Consider the following 21,492-nt stretch of genomic DNA (forward strand, 5'->3'; position numbering starts at 1 on the left):
CGCCGTGATAAGACTGGTCACAAGAAGTGGGAAGAACCCGGCAGAAGCTGGAACCAGAGCCCAATTGAACAGTGCCCAGCCATCCGAAGACCTGATCAGAATGCAACAAGAAGACGAAACACTAAAGACACTCGCCGATCATATCCAAGATCCAGCAGGAAAACCAATCACTACTGACAACTTGAATGACAACAAAGAGCTCGAGATCATGCATAGCCAAATCAAAAGGTTCTCAATGAGAAAAGGGCTACTGGTATACACAAACGAAAAAGACGGTCGACCTAGATGGGTAGTCCCCTCTCAATATCGAGAAATAATGTTACAACACGCCCACAATGAACCGTGCAGCGGCCACCGATGCGAGGTGAATACGGGACAGATGCTGCGACAGGTGGCCTACTGGCCAAAAATGGGGGAAGACATACACAAACATGTGTCCAACTGTCTCGTGTGTTGTAAGTACCAGCCAACGACCTCACAGCATAGGGCACCCCTACAGAGGAGGGGAACAGATTATCCTTGGTCCAACCTACAAATCGACTGGATAGGACCTGTCAACCGATCAACCAAAGGGAACAAGTACATGCTAACCGTGACCTGTGCATTCTCTAAATGGACAGAGTGTTTACCAGCACCCAACAACACCGCGGAAACAACCGCTATACTACTGATTAACCAAATATTCAGTAGATGGGGCCTACCGTCAACGATCGATTCAGACAAAGGAAGCCACTTCACAGCCGAGGTCATCACAGAAGTGTGGAAGATGTTGGGAGTAAAAAGACAATTACATGTCGCATACCATCCACAATCCTCAGGACAAGTGGAAAGAGCCAACAGGACCATCGTGAGCCTCCTAAAGAAATATGTGTCTACCACGGGCCGCGACTGGGATACGAAACTACCCCTAGTCTTGATGGCCATGCGAGCCACACCCAACCGAGCTACAGGCAGGACACCCTTCGAGATCATGACAGGGAGGCTAATGACCCTCCCAGTACACCTGTTATATGTCCCAGCGGAGGACGAGACCCCGACGGCAATGACGCCAACTGAATACCTGACGGGACTCAATAGTCACCTACAGAGCACATTCGCTATGGTCAGGGACCAGTTGCAAGTAGAGGCTCAGGGGAGCAAAGCATACTATGACCAAAAAGCCAGCCACGCAGAATACCAGCTAGGAGACCAGGTATGGTACCTCAATTACGAGAAAAGGAAACAGAAGTGCAGGAAATTCCTGCCTTCCTGGACAGGACCACACGAGGTTGTTGACAAAATGTCCCCAGTCGTATATCAGCTAAAAATCACAAAGACAGGAAGAGAGCAGCAATACAAGTGGGTGCACATCAACCAAATCAAACCGTACCCTGTGCTGGTGGAGCGAGATGAGGAATAAAGGTGGAAAAGGGGGGGGGGGAACTAAACTAATGGGCTTATCACACTACAATAATATGTAACATGTTTTCCAGGGAATGGCAGCCCTCCTGCTCACGCTCCTGCTAACGTACCTTGCCAAGCTAGAAGGGAGCCAAGAGCTGATCAAGCCAGGACCAGAATCCGGGGTGATGCTGAGAGACTCCTCCAGCTTCCTAGTAACCGAAACAAAAATAGTAACCCAACAAGTCTATGTCTCCTTGGAACCTGCCTTGGTGGTAAAGAAGCACTTCGGGAAGTTACCACCCCAAGCCACCCAAGCAACCCGAATATGGTATTATGACTTCCTAAGATATAGTGAACAGAATATCGGAACGATCCTGAAGCAATTACAAAGAACCATGATACTTCCCCCCACCACTGTCAACCTAACACGTTCCAAGAGGTCTATCGGCCTGGGAGGGGTCTTTGGAATACTATCCGGTTTTAGCTCCTTAATCACACTAGGAGTATCCATATCCAACGCCGTAAAGATTGGACACCTCACGCAAGGTATCGAGAATTTACAGCTCGATATGCATCAGATCCATCAGCAAATACAACACCAACAAAAGAATCTGGTCGAAATGGGATCCACCCTCCGAGACACCATGGTTCTCGTAAACCTACATTCTATCATGATTAACTTAACATTCCAAGAATTGAGTTCTGCAATCCGAGGTCTATACGAAGAAGAGAGTATTCGAGAGCCAATTCAGTGGGTGATCCAAGACTTGTTGCGTAGCATCAGCGGCAGCGTCAGTGATCTTATACAAGGACAAATTCCGTCATATCTGGTAACTCCAACACTGATAAAAGATGTGCTACAAGCAGCATCCCCGGAAACAATCAGTCCAACTCAAGTACAAATTGCCTTCAACATGGGTACAGCCACACCCATACATGTGGACCCCCAAACTAGACAGCTGGCATTTTTGCTAAATTTACCCCTGGTCAAACCCGGAAATGTATTTCGATTGCGGACAGTATTGAACGTGGGTACATGGAATAACGACATTTACTCCAAGATGGAAACTCCCTTAGTGGTGGCCTACCAGGAAGAAGGCCCCCTTAAGTACCTGGTGCCTGACCTAAACCTGTGTCAAATAATGAAAGAGGTTCATTGGCTCTGCCCAGGGGAACCATTTCTGACCAATACAGCAGAACTAATGTGTGGTCTGTCAAACCTAAGCTCCAAGGAAACTTGCAAGTTTAAGCTAAGTAAACCCAAAGAAAGAACCGGAACAGTGGCCATGATAGCTAATGCCCAGTGGTTGATTAGCACCCCTCTAGACACGGCAATTGTTTCCACCGATCAACACTCCATAACCATGGAAGTTCCGATTCCAAGCCACGTCGCACTGGTCACAATACCAAGAGGAACATTCGTACGCATAGGGGACAAGGTATTATATAACCTAGACAAAAGCCTACACCAAGCGGAGGTAGAAATAGTAGACACATTCCGAGGCCACAAGTTTGAGATAAGCAGCACTCTGTCCAACTTGTTGAACAGTAAAGAATTCCATATGGTGAAATTATCCCTCAGCGAATCAGAGATTAACATAACAGATCTTACTTGGGCGACCGAAGTGGCTGGATATCAGCGAAATCAACAGATGGGGATGGGAATCACAGGGGCAACAGGGATGATCATACTAGTCCTGGCTATTCTAACCTTAACATACCATGTGGCCAAAATGAATGCCGAACTTAAAAGACTAATCGCAGGCACAAGCCACCTACCATTCGAGCCCAGGAACAGGGATAGAGCCAAGGCCTGATGATGCCACCCAAGAATAACCGTAGAGACTATCTTTTTAACGATATCTCCGATAAAACGTAGTCAATAGAATAATTTTTCCCTCCCTTATCGTTTTACCTTCCTTTAGAATTTTTTTTCTTTTTCTTTTTTTCCTCTCTCTTGTTACATATAACCGTGTTAAGTTGTGACACGTACGCGCGCGTTGTAAGGAATAGCAGCAAAACTTGAGGACAATCGATGGTTCATGATGGAAGAAAGGTATACATATTTTTTTTAAAAATAACCCGTGGCCATTTGACCACTGGTCATTTTTAAAAGGGCGGAATGTTGTATCCTAACCCTTCTTCCAAATTTGAGATTTTTTATATATTATCTTTTTACTTGTTTTTTTAATGAGTGAAACACACCAAAGCGCAGCAAACTGCAAAACACCAGGTGTTGTTAAGTAATGAACCGGAGGAGGGCTAGGGTGGCAGAATTTGCAACCTTGCTTCAAGGGAAGATAAGGCCTGATGAACGGGCACATGTCACCCGTGCAGGCGGCAGAGACAGTGGGAGAGTCAGCCAGACATAGTTAAGGCAAAAAGCCCAACCATCCTGCATGGTTTTAAAGTAACGTCAAAATTCGAAATTCAACAACAGAGTAGGCTAAATTATCGATCCTCGCGCTCGCTCAAATTGGAGACCAGGCTGCGAGCTACATCAATGAACCATTGCCCATTTGCTAATCCAATACTGAATGTTAATATTACTGAAGTCAAAACGAATTCTATGACCTCAGCACATGGGCAAATAATAGGGCAGTGTCGACTCAAAGGCAATGGAAGAAACAGAGGCGCCTTTGTCTAAATCACAACCACAGAAAGCCAGGAATCATCACTGATTGTGTGTTTAGGGATTCCGAGCTAATTAGAACACGTGCACACAGAAAGGGAGGTAGAAGCACGCCTTGTCCTCCTGCAGCTGAGGAAACAAAGATAAAGATAAGTGGGTCAGCTCAAGGCTGTGTGCACAGGGGAGTGAGCTGATTTAAAAGAGTGTTGTATATCTCTCAAGGCGGGCAAGACCCAGCTGAATAACAAGGCTGCGGGGGTCACCAGAAGTTCGCATTCGCCTAGTTAAGACAAAAAGCTCAATTATTCTGTATTGCTATTAAAGTAACGTTAAAGTCGGAATTTAACAACAGGGTAGGCTAAAGTTATTGATATTCACACCCACTCCAATTAAACCAGGCCACAAGTTATGCCTACTGAACCATCACCATCATTAAGTCCATATGAAATGTTATTTCCATACTTTAATACTTTCTATACAACTCGACCCGAAGCATATGACAATCAGAACCTTCCTAAGTCAAAATTGAATCGCACCCAGACAGGAGCGAATAGTCGATATAAGGTTGAAGAGGGAAGGAAATTAAGAGCACGGCGAACTGCAAACGTAAGCAAAAAGCCGGGAACGACACCAGGCCAGCAACAGCGAGTCGAGCTTCGACAGGCCATAAAGTAGGAATAACTCCCGGGGTCAGGGGACACAAGAAGAAGCAGGCAGACAAAAACCAGAACTGACTCCAAGGTTCAACCGCCCTCACCTACAAGGAGTGACGGAAATTAATGAGGCCTTGAGTTAACGGCCAGCTGGACGGCAACAACAACGGCGAGCAGAGATAGGGTGGGGCAAAGACTGCGGGGCTATGAAATGCAACTTCGTGTCAGTAAAGCTCTGACAAACAAGTTAAGTTAAAGACATCACAATACATAATATCGGACATAACATCAATGTTAACGCTATTCACCGTAAACTATATTCCGCTTATATAACCATGCAGACACCAAGGAATACGAATTCCTAGGATCAAGAAGCTTACCCCTTGACCTAAGATATCGGAAATAAGTTAATAATAATAAGCATATGCATGAAAAGACAAAGTAAAACTTATGAAAAGCCAGGATAACGGGATGAATCACCACCAGGTCGAATATAAATACATAATAAAAACGATGTTAAACCCAGGGTCGGAGAGAAAGGGAGATCCCGGCCGTCTTTGTATCCCCGCAGAGCGGGATAGGAGTGTGTATACGCTCGGGGAAACACCTCCACTGGAGTCAAGCACCACGATGGGAAACGACAGACCTTAGGTTACATACAGAATCATAACTGTGAAATAGTAAGGGACAAATGTTAACTTAAAACTTTTTAACCATTTCTTTGTGCGCCGGGTCGGAGAGAGCGTTGCCCCTCCCTCCAGGGGGTGCGAACAAAGACGCCTATGAGACATTTGTAACGTCTGTGTTTTGGGTTCATGAAGAAGGCCAGACAAGAGATAATATTGCACCCAGACAGAGAGACGACCTCGAGGCAATTTGTAACATCTGATTGTTTGCTCGTGGGTTTATGGAGGGAGTGTGACAACGGAATATACCGTGGGTGATGCACACAAGGACATACGGACGTACGGACACACACATGGACACACCTGCCTACGGACAGATCCTGACACAGCAAAAATTGAAAGAAGTCCCGCCTTGTGGGCGGGATCCAGGGGGATTTTTCGGCATAAAGGAACGGATCCTGAGCATTGGAAACTAGTGCGACCAGTGGGTCCACTCAGGAGTGCGACCAGTGGGTCCACTCAGGAGTGCGACCAGTGGGTCCACTCAGGAGTGCGACCAGCGGGTCGACTCAGGAGCGAGGGCGACCAGCGGGTCGACCCAGGAGCGAGCTCGACCGGGAGGGTCGGCTCAGGAGCGAGCTGCGACCAGCGGGTCGGCTCGACTCATCTTCAGCTCGTCAACCTCTGCCGAGTCGGAGGTCTCTGCTGCCGCCGGAGTGGTGAGCGTCGCGGTTTGGCGACAACCCAGAGCTGCGCGCTGCGAGCAGGTTGTGGGCGCCACCTACCGACCGGGTTCCGAACTGCGACAGCGTATCAACAGCCATCCGAACCAGTTCACCACGGTGACAGGGGAGCGACTGATACGTATGACACGCACCGCCCCCTCACCACACGACCACCAGGCGTCTGTTTGACATAAAGAATCGACTCCGAACACTGACTATTCAAGACAACTCTTACCACTCAAACACACTCGAACCCATAAGCCATCCGTGGCTGGGAAGGCATCACAACGAGACCGAGTGATGGCCATCCGTCGTTTATAAGAGTATTCGTAATTTTTATCTTTAATATTTAGTGGGCTGTACTCTTAATCGCATAAATTCCCAACAGATCCATCAATACGAACTGATTCTTGGCACCTCCTTCCGCCGACCCACGCTCACGTGGGGAGTGGTGGCCCACCGGATCCTTATCAGGTGATCTGGTCCCCAATTAGTAAACTTGGTATAAGATAACGATCTTCGGAAAAGGAGCACCGTCGCAGGCCCTTACTCCGAGCCGTTCTGTGGTCAGATAACCTGCCGATGTATCTGTTGAGATTGGTGCCTTTAAAAATAATAACTGTTTTTGATTGTGTTTTTTTATCGCCGTATAATCTTTCAAGTATCTTTCAGTCATAATCGCCGCACGTACTCGCATCCTCTACAGAATATTCAACTGTCCCGTGACCCAAGGTGCTAACAACGTGATAAGGGTTGCGTATGATCAATAAGGAGTGCGGTACTGCGTGAACAATATTGAGTATAATCATTCATTAACGTTAAGGTTTTCTTAGCATAGTATTTGCATATTTTAACGACTCTCTCTCTCACTAACAACAATCGCGTTATGCGGGATCCATGTGCCGTTGTCAAAGTGAAATCAGACAATCGTTGATGATACTGTATTGATGCCGTGGTGACGTTCCGGGATTGAGAGTTCGCATACTATATCATAGTTAAGGTTGAATTAGTAATAAATTGATCAATACAGAAGTGGTTGTGTGATTCTTTCCTGAAATCTATGCATAAGATCTGCTTCTGCGTTGAGATCTGAACTTGGTGACCTTAATAATAAACACTAATACATACTCAGTAAATGTTAAAGCGATAACGGGGTGAACCGGGGACCTAAAATATAACCACGAATACACACTCTGGGAATGTTAAAGCGAGAATGAGACGAACCTAGACAACGATGCCGAGTTAATCTAAGTTAATCTTGCATACTTACACCACACCTGCATAACTGCATACGATTAATTGCCTTATTCCGATCGATAACCCACCCTCGTCACCGAGGCGGGGTCTGGTTATCATAACGACTTGCATTATCATAATTACACCCACTCGCATAATTAATACGATTACCTCTCGAATTGGCATAATTAAAATGTGCATAATTACATAAATTAACACATTTCCGGATAATTACACATTTGGCCAAATTTCATTTAATTATTATTATTTTCACTGAATATTCATAACCCACATATACAACATAATAATTTCACCCACGCACGCATACAACATAACAAATTTCGATAACCAACATATACAACAAGTGTGACACCACCCGGGTAACTCCCGAGATCAAAATGGGCATTGGAAAGTGATCGCTTTATTGAGATGATTATGGTACTACCACAGGGTATTGTGAACGGTTCAAGAGGAGGAGAGGTCTGGATTTGTAAGTCTCACAGTACCGGTAAAAAGCGCCGGGTGGGGGATGCCCTCCACTGGGGTACTAATTCTGTCATTATTAGTATACGATCATGCAATGTTTCTATCTGCAAGCTGTCATAACTGAAACGATCCCCGTTATTGTTCGATTGAGAGGGACCCACACCTCTGATACCATATGTGAGGAACCCAAAAATCTGATGCATGCGTAAAACACCCACAATGGGAATACGTAAACACACCAACAAAATACATTTTAATATGAGAAAAAATAGGTGGCCCATAGCGCATCTGTCTGTGTGTGTACATACAGACGGAAGATGCAGGGGCCAACCTGTGTGCGATCGGAACGGTGCGATTGCTGACCAATGTCACTGTGGATGGCGCACACGCTGAAGCACACCGGAGCTGTGTCTTTGCGATGCAAGGGCATGGTGGAGCGCATATGGATGGTGCGTTACGAATAAAATAAAACAAAACAAACCGCTGGAAGCAGCCATGCGAGCAGGCTACCTTGAGAGCGATCGCGAATGGGTTGCGTGGCTGGAAGAAGCCTCGCTCTTTCAGATTCCGTACCAGCTCCGTCAACTCTTCGCTACGATTCTGCTGTATTCCATGCCAGCAGATACGAAGGCTCTCTGGGATAAATTCTACGACGAATTGGCTCGCGATTACGAGTACCAGTACCGCCAGCTGACCAATAAAGAAGAAATGGTAAATCTTCTTGGTTCTTTCGGTAAAGTCACGTAGAAGGGAAGTAATAAAATAAAAAAAATTTAACATAATAAAATAATTCTCACGACGTTTCGGCCACAACGCAAGCAGCCGTCCTCAGGTGGAAACCAGGTCTGTCGAGGCGACAGCGTCTGAATGAAACAGCACACCTGCTTGGAGCATTTATATAAGCTGGGTTGGAATGGGGAGAAAAGGCGCCTTGACAATAAAATGTGCATATCAAGAGGAATTTAGCATATTTATGGGAAATGCAGGTATGTGATTTGTACTACTTATGCCCGTGCATTATGCAGGATTAGCAGCATCAAAGAAAATAAACGAAATGCTAAAGTTCAAGAGCCTTCACAGCCTCCACGAGTTCCTCACGGCAGGTAGGATGGCTCTGTCGAACTTTGACGACCTCCCGCAGCTTTCCGAGTACCCACACTTGGTCTTGGACTCGCTGCTCGAAAACAACCATATCCGCCGCGAATTGGAAGGATATGATAGAAACGAGCTACAAGACATCGTAGAACGTGCTGACAGACTCAACACGAACCAGAGAGAAATCTACGACGAAATTGTTGGCTCAGTCGAAGACAGTCAACCCCATCAAAAGCTGTTCTTCATCGATGGTCCCGGCGGCACGGGGAAGTCCACGCTGCTCGACCATGTGCTGGCGAAGATACGTCTTCAAGGCGAGATTGCGATTGCTGTTGCTTCCAGCGGCATTGCCTCGCTGCTGCTTCCAGGCGGCCGTACCGCGCATTCCACGTTCAAGATCCCTTTGAAACCGACGAACATATCCACATGCTTCATTCGCAAACAGTCCAAGCTCAAAGCATTTATCAAGGAGGCAAGTCTCATCGTTTGAGATGAAGCCCCAATGACGCACCGGTTTGCGTTTGAAACGGTGGATCGCACGCTTCGCGATATTTTGGACAATCTGCATGAACCATTTGGAGGCAAAGTGGTTGTCCTGTCCGGTGACTTTCGACAGATTCTTCCAGTTGTCAAGAAAGGAACACCAGCTGATACTGTGGATGCAAGTTCATCTGACTGTGAACATGAGAGTCCAGTGCGCAGAGAACCAAGAATCAGCCGCAGAACTGGCTGCCTTTTCAGAATTTCTTTTGGAAGTCGGAGAGGGTAGGCATGAAGTTTATCCAGACCTCGGTCCAGATTGCATGAAGACTCCGCGTGCCATGGTGATCGACAATCCTGAATACGACCCAGACATCGACGGAGATGAGGACGGCAGTCATCTGCCCGTTCCACTCGGGTTGAAGAGGATTGTCGATGCCATGTACAGTGCAGATGAATTGAATTACCCTACGGTGGCAACGAACGACTACTTCGCTCGCCGCACTATTCTGACACCGACCAACGCCGCTGTGCAGCGAGTGAATGAGGGTGTCGCGGATCGCCTCAGAGAAGCTCCACAAGTGTACCTGTCTACAGATTCGGTTGAGGACGACGAGAGAGCAGGGTGAGCATTCTTTGAGACAGAGGTCCTCAACTCGGTGAACATCAACGGGGTTCCGCCACACAAGTTGATCCTCAAGAAAGGCATCCCAGTGATTATGATGCGCAACTTGAACCCGGACGCTGGCCTGTGAAACGGAACACGGCTTCGCATCGTGGAAATGAAGCCACACGTCATTCGCGTGACTATCATGACAGGAACCCATAACGGTAAGAAGGTGGTGATCCCTCGGATCATCTTCATCAGCGACGACGACACGAAGGACTTCCCATTTCGACTTTGGCGCAAGCAGTTCCCCATTGTCCCAGCCTTCGCGATGACCATCAACAAGGCGCAAGGGCAAACTGTTCACAACCTGGGATTACATCTACCAACGCCATGCTTCTCGCACGGCCAACTGTACGTGGCACTATCGCGAGTCACGGCAAGATCCAACATCAAGGCGCTTATTGAGGGACCTGACGACGAGGAGGAAGACGGAGTGTACACGAAGAATATCGTGTATCGCCAGATATTTGAATAAGTTGCATTCTATATTTGAATAAGTTGCATTCTTTAATATTGTCGATTGAGCGTCTCATAAAAATTAATATAACCTCACAAAAATAAACATAAAACAATCACCAAAACATGTATATTGTGTCCAGCCACTTTCAACTCCCCACCAACCAAGCATATACACACCGCCCGCGAAGCGGGCGGCAACTGCTAGTCTATATATAAAAAAGGGAAGTTTGTGAATGTCTGTTCGAAATGTTTAGCATACTTCCCGACATGCAACAAACTTGAAATTTGGCGTGTGGTTAGCTTCCAGACTGTACACAATGCTAAAAGTATAAAAATAGACTTTGTATTTTGGGGAGGGGGCGCAATACAGTAATCCCTCGCCACTTCACGGTTCAAGTTTCGCGGCCTCAGTGCATCGCGGATTTTTCAAAAATATTCATCGAAAAATTTTAATTAAAAAATACCGCCATATCGGCAGACGTATTCCGGAAAGCAGCGTTGTTTCATCGTGATGCCCGAGAGAAACGGTTTCCCAGGATGCCAGACAAAGAGAGAAACTCTCTCAGAGGCTTTGTACATACCCACGGGCACTCAGACAAGGCACGTGATTGGTTCCCGGCGCGAGAGCGACGAATGAGAGCACGAGTGGATGACCAGTATCCCGTAAGCTGATTGGCTGCGCATCATCGCATCCTCTCCCAGCTTCTTCCCTTGTTGTATCTCGCCACTCTCGTTCACGCTGTCAACTGTGTCTCGCGTATCTTAGTGTTGTGTTCGAAATTAACTGGTGAGTGTAGAACACCATAATACGTATCGTATGAGAGAGAGAGTGAATGTATAATATTAAGGTTTTATAATTAAATAGATTTAAGTAAAATATATATATAAAGTATAAATATACATATTTTAAACATTCTGGTACCCACACACACATATACGGAAATTCCTAGGGGGGCCAATCCTACTTCGTGGATTTTCACCTATCACGAGGGGTTCCGGTCCCCATTAACCGCGATAAACGAGGGATCACTGTAATGCATTTATTTTGCACGCAAGTGAGCGGTGACATCACATCTGTCATCACATCTGTGATGTCACACCCGCATGCGGCAGCGTTACGCAGTGTGCTTGCTGACGTCACCCCCCCCCCCCCCCAAACACTCCACGTAGGCACTGTTTTAATCCAAGACAAGAATCCAAGTCACGGGCGAAGCCGGGTAGTAAAGCTAGTCTATATATAAAAGGGAAATGTGTGGATACGTGTGTCTGTTCGAAATGTTTAGCATACTTCCCAACATGCAACACACTTGAAATTTGGCATGTGGGTAGGTTCCATACTGTACACAATGTAAAAACTATAAAAAATAGACTTGTATTTTGGGAGGGGGGGGGGGGAGAAATGACCATGGAGTGTGTGGCGTCAACCCGCAACACACCTGAGTTAAGCGCTCTGCAACGCTTACCCCTACCATATGGCTCTTCGTGCGCCGTACTTCTAGAGCTGTTAACAGCGTGCCAGGAGATTTTAGGTGGCGCTTCGCTCCTGGCCGATGAAGCCATTGGCTTCTCGGAGTTTCAATACATATCCGTGTGAAGAATAGGTACAACTGCTATCTTAAATATGAAGCAGAAATTACATCTGTTTGTATGTGTGAAGCACCAAAAACTCTCCAACGCTGAGCTCTAGCATCATTAAATTTGCACAACTTATGCTGTCTGGAATGTCTAAGTGAACATGACTATTTTCAGCTTGCCACGTCATTCCCTTCCCGAGTTGCCAAAATCGACCTTACGTCGAAGTGGGTTAAGGTTAAATTTCCTTCAGTGAAAAACATCCGATTTAGTTAAATTGATTTCTTTCAGCTTTTTTCTTTCTTACAAGAATCAAATTTTCAGGGTTTTTCAGTGACATGGTTCACAGGTGGTGGCGTGTCCAGACCCATGCCTGGCTACCTTCATCCGCTCAGTATGAATGCTTCCTCACTCCCCCAAGTAATTCATTGAGGATCAACCAACACAGCCGAGGCTGCATGTCTCTCTCTCTGTGGTGAGATGTTAACTACCTGTCCTGGCATACAGGAAGTCGTGGGTTCGATCCCAACCCTGACGCCTGCTGTATATTTGGAGCTTACGTGTCTCTCTCTCTCCCCGTGGTCGTGTGGATTTCCCTCCGGATCTCCCGGTTGTCCCCACTCCACATGCAGAGAGTGAACACCGCCACGCGTCTAGAGCGAACACCACCACGCGTCTAGAGTGAACACCGCCACGCGTCTAGAGTGAACACCACCACGCATCTAGAGTGAACACCACCACACGTCCAGAGTGAACACCACCACGCGTCTAGAGTGAACACCGCCACGCGTCCAGAGTGAACACCACCACGCATCTAGAGTGAACACCACCACGCGTCTAGAGTGAACACCACCACGCGTCTAGAGTGAACACCACCACGCGTCTAGAGTGAACACCACCACGCGTCCAGAGTGAACACCACCACGTGTCTAGAATGAACACCACCACGCGTCTAGAGTGAACACCACCACGCGTCTAGAGTGAACACCGCCACGTGTCTAGAGTGAACACCACCACGCGTCTCGAATGAACACCGCCACGTGTCTAGAGTGAACACCACCACGCGTCCAGAGTGAACACCACCACGTGTCTAGAGTGAACACCACCACGTGTCTAGAGTGAACACCACCACGCGTCTAGAATGAACACCACCACGCGTCTAGAATGAACACCGCCACGCGTCTAAAGTGAACACCACCACGCGTCTAGAATGAACACCACCACGCGTCTAAAGTGAACACCACCACGCGTCTAGAGTGAACACCGCCACGCGTCTAGAATGAACACCACCACGCGTCTAAAGTGAACACCACCACGCGTCTAAAGTGAACACCGCCACGCGTCTAAAGTGAACACCACCACGCGTCTAGAATGAACACCACCACGCGTCTAAAGTGAACACCACCACGCGTCTAGAGTGAACACCACCACGCGTCTAAAGTGAACACCACCACGCGTCTAGAATGAACACCACCACGCGTCTAAAGTGAACACCACCACGCGTCTAGAATGAACACCACCACGCGTCTAAAGTGAACACCACCACGTGTATAGAGTGAACACCACCACGCTGTTGACGAGCCTCACCTTGTTGTTGTTGGCAGGTCGCTTCTGAAAACAAGAGCGGTATAGCAGCTCAAGCGGGCTTGGCCTGGTAAAAATAAAAACTATGTTAATATTTAAAGTAAAACTAAGTTACAAAGTGGCGAGCCGGGTCAAGACAAATTCAACTTAAGCGAGATAATTAAAGCAAACGCGATCAGGCGAGGGCAGGAGGCAAGGCCCCACGTTGATAAGTTCCAACCTGGACATCGCTTCCATGCTCGCTGCTACTCAATAAACAACAACCACCACCACAACAACCACCACCACAACAACCACCACCACAACAACAACCACCACCACAACCGCGATGAGAATTTCTCACCTCGGATTTCAGTTCACGGGCGGAGCGGCAACTTCTTGGTCCCTCGCGACGTCACGCGGCAGCAGGTGACATGACGTCACTTGCGGATACGATGACACTCTCCTCCCACAATGAGCGGCTCTCAACTCGCGACGACTTTCACGATACATTATGTTAATGAGCCGCCACGTACCGGGCGTGGCTTTGCCCAAAAAAGGGTTGGCACTGGGACAGATATCGGCAGCGGCCGAGCAGAGATGACGTCACGCTCAAGAGCGCGGTGGTCGGGGGTGGGTGACATGACGTCACTAGCGAGGAACACCTCCCCCTGGCGTTTGACGTCAGAGAGCGGGGTCAGAGTTCAAGTTTGTTGCCATAAAGAGAGCGAGTTTCGACTCAGCCTCAAACGAGTACCCGGTGTGGTGTGTCAACATCGCCACTAGGGAGACAAAGGCGGCCGGGCGTGGTGCTGGCCACCCACCCCCTCGTGTGCCGTGACGACCTCCATCGGTGCTACTCGCTGTGAGCAGCACTTTGTAGATGTTGTGGCTTGGCTCTCGACATTTCACGATGACATTTTCACGTCCATAAAAAGAAAATCGCCATACTAACCTAGGCCGTTTTTTGGCAAAATTGGCCCAATTTTCTTAGCTTTATTTTTCAACGAAAAGTGCATTCATTGGTTGTGTTTAGCCCGAGTAATATTACGTTAAAAAGTGGGGAATTTCATGCATGAAATTTTGAAGTAAAAAAATCAAATCGGCATACTTAACCTATGCCGTTCTTGGCCAAAATTGGCCAAACTTTCACAGCTTTATTTGTCGACAAGTTAATTGCTCCATTGTATTTAGACTTAGTATGCTATGTATTAGATTAAAAGTGGAAAATTTCACGATGAAATGTTCACGTCCCAAACAGGAAATCGGCATTATTACTTATGCCAGTTTTAACCAAAATAATCCAAATTTTCAAAGCTTTATTTTTAAACAAAAAGTTCATTCATCAATTGTATTTACCCTTAGTATGCCATGTATTAGATAAAAAGTGGTACATTTTATGATGAAATGTTCACGTCCAAATATAGAAAATCGGCAAACTAACCTATGCCGTTTTTGGCCAATAATGGCCAAATTCTTACAGCGTAATTTTTCAACAAAAGTGCAATCCTTCGGTGTGCTTAGCCTTAGTACCCTATATATTACGTAAAAAAGTGGGAAATTTCACCATGAAATTTTTAAATAAAAAGGGTCTGACATGGTTTTCTTTGCCTTACAAAACAGACGGGCAAAGTGTGCATGACCCAAAACTTTTTTTCCAAGCAAAATACATCAGCAACAATGAGGCCATTTGCTTAATTTTTGGCTTCCCCATCCATGACCATTCCCCCAGTCGTCCATTTGGCACTTCACCTCCAAAATGGTCAACGCATCTACGTCACCAAAGGAAATGCCCAACAACAGGCCCTGGCTCTACAAGATACCACCCTTATGGCGTTCTTGGTTTTGTGCCCAAGTGACCCATTTTCTGTCAACCTGCTCTACCATTAAGTTCCCTCCTACTATACATGGACTACTAAAAAAATGGAAGCGAAGTGCTGCTGACGGTGAATCAGATGCCTTCGGACGAGTCTACACAGTTCATCCCAGCAATCAGCAGTGCTACTTTCTCCCAATGCTTCTCCATGTTGCCAAAGGGCACAAATCTTTCGAAGACATATAAACAGTGGAACGAGTTGTCTGTCAAGCATACAGGGAAGCTTGCAATCTTCGTGCAATTCTTGCGCATGATCACCATATTCATAAAGCTATGACAGAAGCTTCTGTTGGTCAGTCCCCTTTCCAATTGACATTGCTCTTCTGCATGACTCTTCAAGTTTGCAGCCCATCTAACCCCATGGGACTGGCAAAAATACAAAGAGGGCATGAGTGAGGACATCCTCCACGGAGCTCAATAACAAAATACAAACCTGGACGTCAACTTTTCTGATGTCATCTTCAAACAGGCCCTCATCCTCCTTCACAACAAACTGCACATTGCTGGAAAATACTTCACGTCTATGGGACTACCAACACCCTAAAGGGACAACCTGCATGCCCTTGCTCAAGAGATCCTAGTGAAATATGCTATTATGCTTGACAGAATCTTACATTTCTTTGGGAAAATTAACCAAAGCTGATGGATGCACAAATAGAAGCCTACACGGAAATCTTGGAAGACATTGAGACTACAAATCGAGTCATTTTTATCCTTGATGCACCTGCCAGTACTGGGAAGACCTTTTTTGAAACTGCTCCTCGCAAATGCTCGCCAGAGAAAATTGCTCTAGCTGTGGCATCATGGGGGATTGCTGTGTAAGTTGATGTGTGTGTGTGAGTCCATGTGTGTGTGTGTAAGTCGGTGTGTCTGTCTTTTTTTGCCCGGGCAACGCCAGATGTCTGTGTGTGTACGTCGATGTGTGTGTAAGTCCAAGTGTGCATGTTAGTCCATGTGTGTGTGTTAGTCCATGTGTGTGCATGGCTTCATTTAAGTCACTGTGTGTGTCTATGTGTGTCAGTTGATGTGTGTATGTACGTCGATGTGTATGTGTTAGTCCATATGTGTGTATTAGTCCATGTTTGTGTAAGTCAATGTGTTTGTGTGAGTCGATATGTGTAACTCCATGTGTGTGTATCTAAAGTCCATGTCTGTGTGAGTCCGTATGTGTGTGTAGGCCAATGTGTGAGTCTGTGTAGAGTAATATGGGGATGTGACGTCATGCTCGCTGTCCAGTGCGATGTCATGGGAAGTGACGTCATACGTGCTGGGCGAGGCGATGATGTCACGTCTCCTCTAGGTACTTAAGGGGGACCCCATGACGAAAGCAGGGTCACTGTGGGAGCCCAGGATAGAGAACGGTTGAAGAGCCAGCCAGGAGAAGAGCTCAGCGAGTTTGGAGAGAAGTCGGCTATATGATAGAAGGTGCTACTCTCCCCGATCGGTCGGTGTTGGCTGAACCCCCGATCCAATTCGAGAGATGGCCCTGGAGCTAGCCAAGCCAGGAACAGAGTGAAGGTTGGTGTGAAGGACCCCTACCCCTGGAGAAGTTGTCCAAAACCCTTAATAAATAACTGGCGCAAGCACTTAACTGAAGAGCTGCCTCTGCGTCGTCATTTGCACCTCAACATATGTATGTGTGTGTGAGTCCATGTGTGTAAGTCGATATGTGCGTGGGTTCATGTGTGTAAGTCCATGTGTGTGTCTCTTAGTCGATATGTGTGTAAAGCCATATGTGTGCTTAGGTCCATGTGTGTGTGAGAGTCGACGTGTGTGTGTGTGAGAGTCGCTGTATGTGTGTACATCGATTTGCGTGTGTAACTCCATGTGTGTGTATCTGAAGCGAATGTCTGTGTGTAAGTAGATGTGTTTGTGTGTGTGGGTCGATGTTTGTGTGTCCAAGTCCATGTGTGTGTCTTTTTCGGCCGGGCAAGGCCAGGTACTTCCTGCGAGAAATCATATAAGCGCACTTCATGTGATGAACCCTGCACTTTCCGTCGTTTTCATGCAGGGGGCGCTGCAAACCTATGCGCCCCCTGCATGAACGACGGAGGAGCAGGGACAGACCTTCAATCGCGTTGGAATCGATCTGCAGACGGCGTTCTTCTGGCACGGCCAGCTCTGTCGCCTTATCTCCATCCCACGATCCCAACCAGGTGAAAGTCCGCATCGAACCGAACCCCGGTAAGGCCATCTACTTAACGACTTGAGAAAATTCACACGAAATGTCGTTTTCAATGAAGTCTTCCAGATGTAAAATGATATAAGCTTCATAAGAAGAAACACAATGATCTAATTCAAAACATAATACAATTCAAAGTTGTTTCATTTTAAAACTTCAAAACGGAGCATCGGGTGACTTTCCTGGCCCAAAGCCGTAAATGGTTTTGAGGGACGCCGCAGGCGGTCAGGCTTGCTTCAACCCATGGTTGTGAACATCCAGACGTTAATCGGCAAAGACCATTTCTTGTCCTAGTTCGCCAACATATAAGACGTCATGCAAAATTCGAATGAGTGTTGTTGTGGAGAATGTATCTACTAGATGTGCTCTGCCTTGTAACCGAACACAAATCTGTACAAAAAATGCATTTCACATGTGCTCTTATAATTACCTCCTTGCTATGAAGCAGATCAGCAGACACGACATCTTTCATTTATCGATCTCTCCACGAAACAAAGGAATGTTTTACACAAACTATAACTAGCACAGCCTTCTGGGAGTGCATCATTGATTTAGTGCAAGCCACCTGTGGACCCTTATTGGTGCACAGCGTCTCAAGAGCAGCCGGGCTTGCTTCAACCGATAGTTACGGACATCCAGACGGTAATCAGCAAGGGGCATTTCTAGTCCAAGTTAGACGAAATTTGTGTCAACACGTAATACCAAATTATAATTCAAGTTGGAGAGAATGTACCTCCTATTCGTAACTTTTGAGTGGTATGCCTTGAAAATGATCCGAGTGTGCTCCCTAATGCAAAGACAATAAGTTGCTCCAGAGGGAGATGCTTCCTGAAAACACAAAACTACCCTTAAACTGTATCACAAGAACGGGTCTCACCTGAGTTATCTGTACAGGTTACTCCAAAACACACACTAACATTACTTATTCAATGTTTGACCCTTACAGACAAAATGTTACATGTGTTGTGTTGTAAATGACGGACGAATAAACTTCTTAAGGCACACACTGTTTATTGTCTACTTAACACAGTCCCTAACACACAAGGGGTATACGGTCCCCTTACCGGTTACCCTGAGGAGGTACAGCCTCCGGACTTGGCAGGAGCTATCACAATCTCCCTGCTAACGTAGCGTCCTCCGGCTGGAACCGAGGGGAGGCTCACTGACCCACCGCTGGCTCGGTGGGTCCCAGACCTCTGGTCGCTCAGCACCTTAGCCCTCACAAGGGCTGGAAGGCTTGGTCCAGGGTCCTATCTGTTATCAGAAAGCTTGAGTCTTTGTGTAGGCAGAACTGCCCAGAGCTCTCAGCGCTCTGGCCTTTATACTGGTTCGTGGCTGGGCTTATCTAATCCCAGGCAACTTTGTGGAACCTTCTGATTGGTTCTTCCCAATCTGGCGTTTGGATCCTACATGACCTCATTTGACCCTGACTGTTTACCGAGTGGGAAAACTGTGTTTTCGATCCGCTCTCACATCTCCCTGACCCCAACCGTTTGCCGAGGGAGGTGGTGCTCTCTCGCAGGTCGCCGAACAGCGAGTAGTTATTACCATTACACATGTACGCACATAAAAAGACAAGTATTTATTCAAAATGATTGAGTCATTTTAACAAAATGTAATTACTGCACTGAAAGATGCTGCATCAGGTTACATCGTATTAACAAGATATTAAAAAAAAATTACTGTCTGCTTAACAGTGTATGTAAAACATACTTTTACGCCATTCAAAACGAGGCCATTGCATGCTGGCGTCTGGGTCAAAATTGAGCAAATTTTAAACATTACCTACAAACTCCACAACTAAGATGTCACATCAACCATCGGCCCCTACTGGCAGGCTCTTGTCCACATGCAGGCCTGTGCAGGGCCACCACCTTGTGCCACACAGGGGCAGCTGCTACTTGGGGATGCTCTTCGAGTGTTTGAAACGAGATACGATACAAAACTCCGAGTTGCCGGGGCGATTAAGCAAGCATCATATAAATGCAATTATTAGAACAAAGGGAATGCTTGCGAGCTTATTGGCTCTCGCTCCTGGTTAGAGACATACCCAACCCACAAGTCCACAAAGACTGGCCACTCTTACTCTGCAGGTTGAACCTAGCAATTTAGTATTCAACTTCATTCTTGTCATTAAAGGCCTGTGACAAAGGTGCATCTATTGGAGTGACATCGTCACTGGCTTACACATCTGCCGGGTCTCTATTTGACTTTGTATTGTCTTGGAGGAAGTCCACCCACACCTCCACTTCCACAAACTGCTGGGAGTTGCCTCGCTCTGCCTCACAGTCAGAATTCTCCTCCTGCTTTACGTTGCCTCCATCGATGTGAAGGTCCGATTTTGGAGATGAATCTTCATCTTCACATTTTACCTTCACTTCTTCGCTCTTCACCATCACTTCTTCACATTTCACCTTCACCTCTTCATATGTCACCTCAATACCTTTAAAAGTGTCCAAGCTGGGATTTTCTTCCGGTTCTTGTTTCATAAGCGATGGGCTCATTGCGGCACCTTGACTTTCACAAGCTGATTTCAGACTGCACTCCTGGTGGATCTTCTGATGCTTGTGTGTTCTCTGGTGTCTTTGAAGATTTGGTGAAAGTGCAAACGACTTCCCGCACAGAGTGCACCTGAAGGGTTTCTCTCCCGTGTGTTCTCTGGTGTCTTTCAAGAGCAGATGAATGTGCAAACGACGTCCCACATACACTGCACTTGAAGGGTTTCTCTCCCGTGTGTGTTCTCTGGTGTTCTACTAGAGCAGATGAATGTGCAAACGCCTTCCCACACACACTGCACTTGAAGGGTTTCTCTCCCGTGTGTGTTCTCTGGTGTACATGAAGAGAAGATGAATCTGAAAACGCCTTCCCACACACACTGCACTTGAAGGGTTTCTCTCCCGTGTGTGTTCTCTGGTGTACATGAAGAGTAGATGACTGTGAAAATGCCTCCCCACACACACTGCACTTGAAGGGTTTCTCTCCTGTGTGTGTTTTCTGGTGTCTTTGAAGATTTGGAAAACATGCAAATGCCTTCCCACACACACTGCACCTGAAGGGTTTCTCTCCCGTGTGTGTTCTCTGGTGTACATGAAGAGAAGATGAATCTGAAAACGCCTTCCCGCACGGAGTGCACTTGAAAGGTTTCTCTCCCGTGTGTGTTCTCTTGTGTGTTACAAGAGTAGATGAACGTGCAAACGCCTTCCCACACACACTGCACTTGAAGGGTTTCTCTCCCGTGTGTGTTCTCTGGTGTTTTTTAAGAGTAGATGAATGTGCAAACGCCTTCCCACACACACTGCACTTGAAGGGTTTCTCTCCCGTGTGTGTTCTCTGGTGTGCTACAAGAGTAGCTGACTGTGAAAATGCCTTCCCACACACAATGCACTTGAAGGGTTTCTCTCCCGTGTGTGTTCTCTGGTGTTTTACAAGAGTAGATGAATGTGCAAACGTTTTCCCACACACACTGCACTTGACGGGTTTCTCTCCTGTGTGAGTTCTATGGTGCTGTGTAAAATGTTCAATATGATCCGTGCTGTATGCACACCGGTCGCATTGATGCCTTGTCGTACCGAGCTGCGCCGACTGCCTTTGCTCCATCAGACAAATTATGCAGAGGAAGCGACAGCTGCAGACAGAAAAATATATCCACACCATCTATACATCAGTATCAATGCATATATACTGTCACACGTGACTTACACGTGTGACTGTATATGGCACACAATGAGAGTGCGAATGGTCATAAAATGCCTGGAAGCCCTGGTATCTTCAAAATTAATGTTAACCCAAAACTCCGAGCACACAATTTCGGCTGTCTGGCTTCAAAATAAATGTTTATGAAAGCTAAATTTAGC

The 21,492-nt window shown here is 46.7% G+C and overlaps 1 pseudogene; it reads right to left on the reverse strand.

Moving 5' to 3' along the window:
* The window catches only part of LOC133361256 (zinc finger protein 208-like), a 74,910-nt pseudogene that overhangs the window by 15,897 nt on the left and 37,521 nt on the right, over positions 1–21,492 (reverse strand).

This window comes from Lethenteron reissneri, chromosome 72 (genome assembly GCF_015708825.2).
Source record: "Lethenteron reissneri isolate LAM-NWPU_2019-01 chromosome 72, ASM1570882v1, whole genome shotgun sequence".
Lineage (NCBI taxonomy): Eukaryota > Metazoa > Chordata > Hyperoartia > Petromyzontiformes > Petromyzontidae > Lethenteron > Lethenteron reissneri.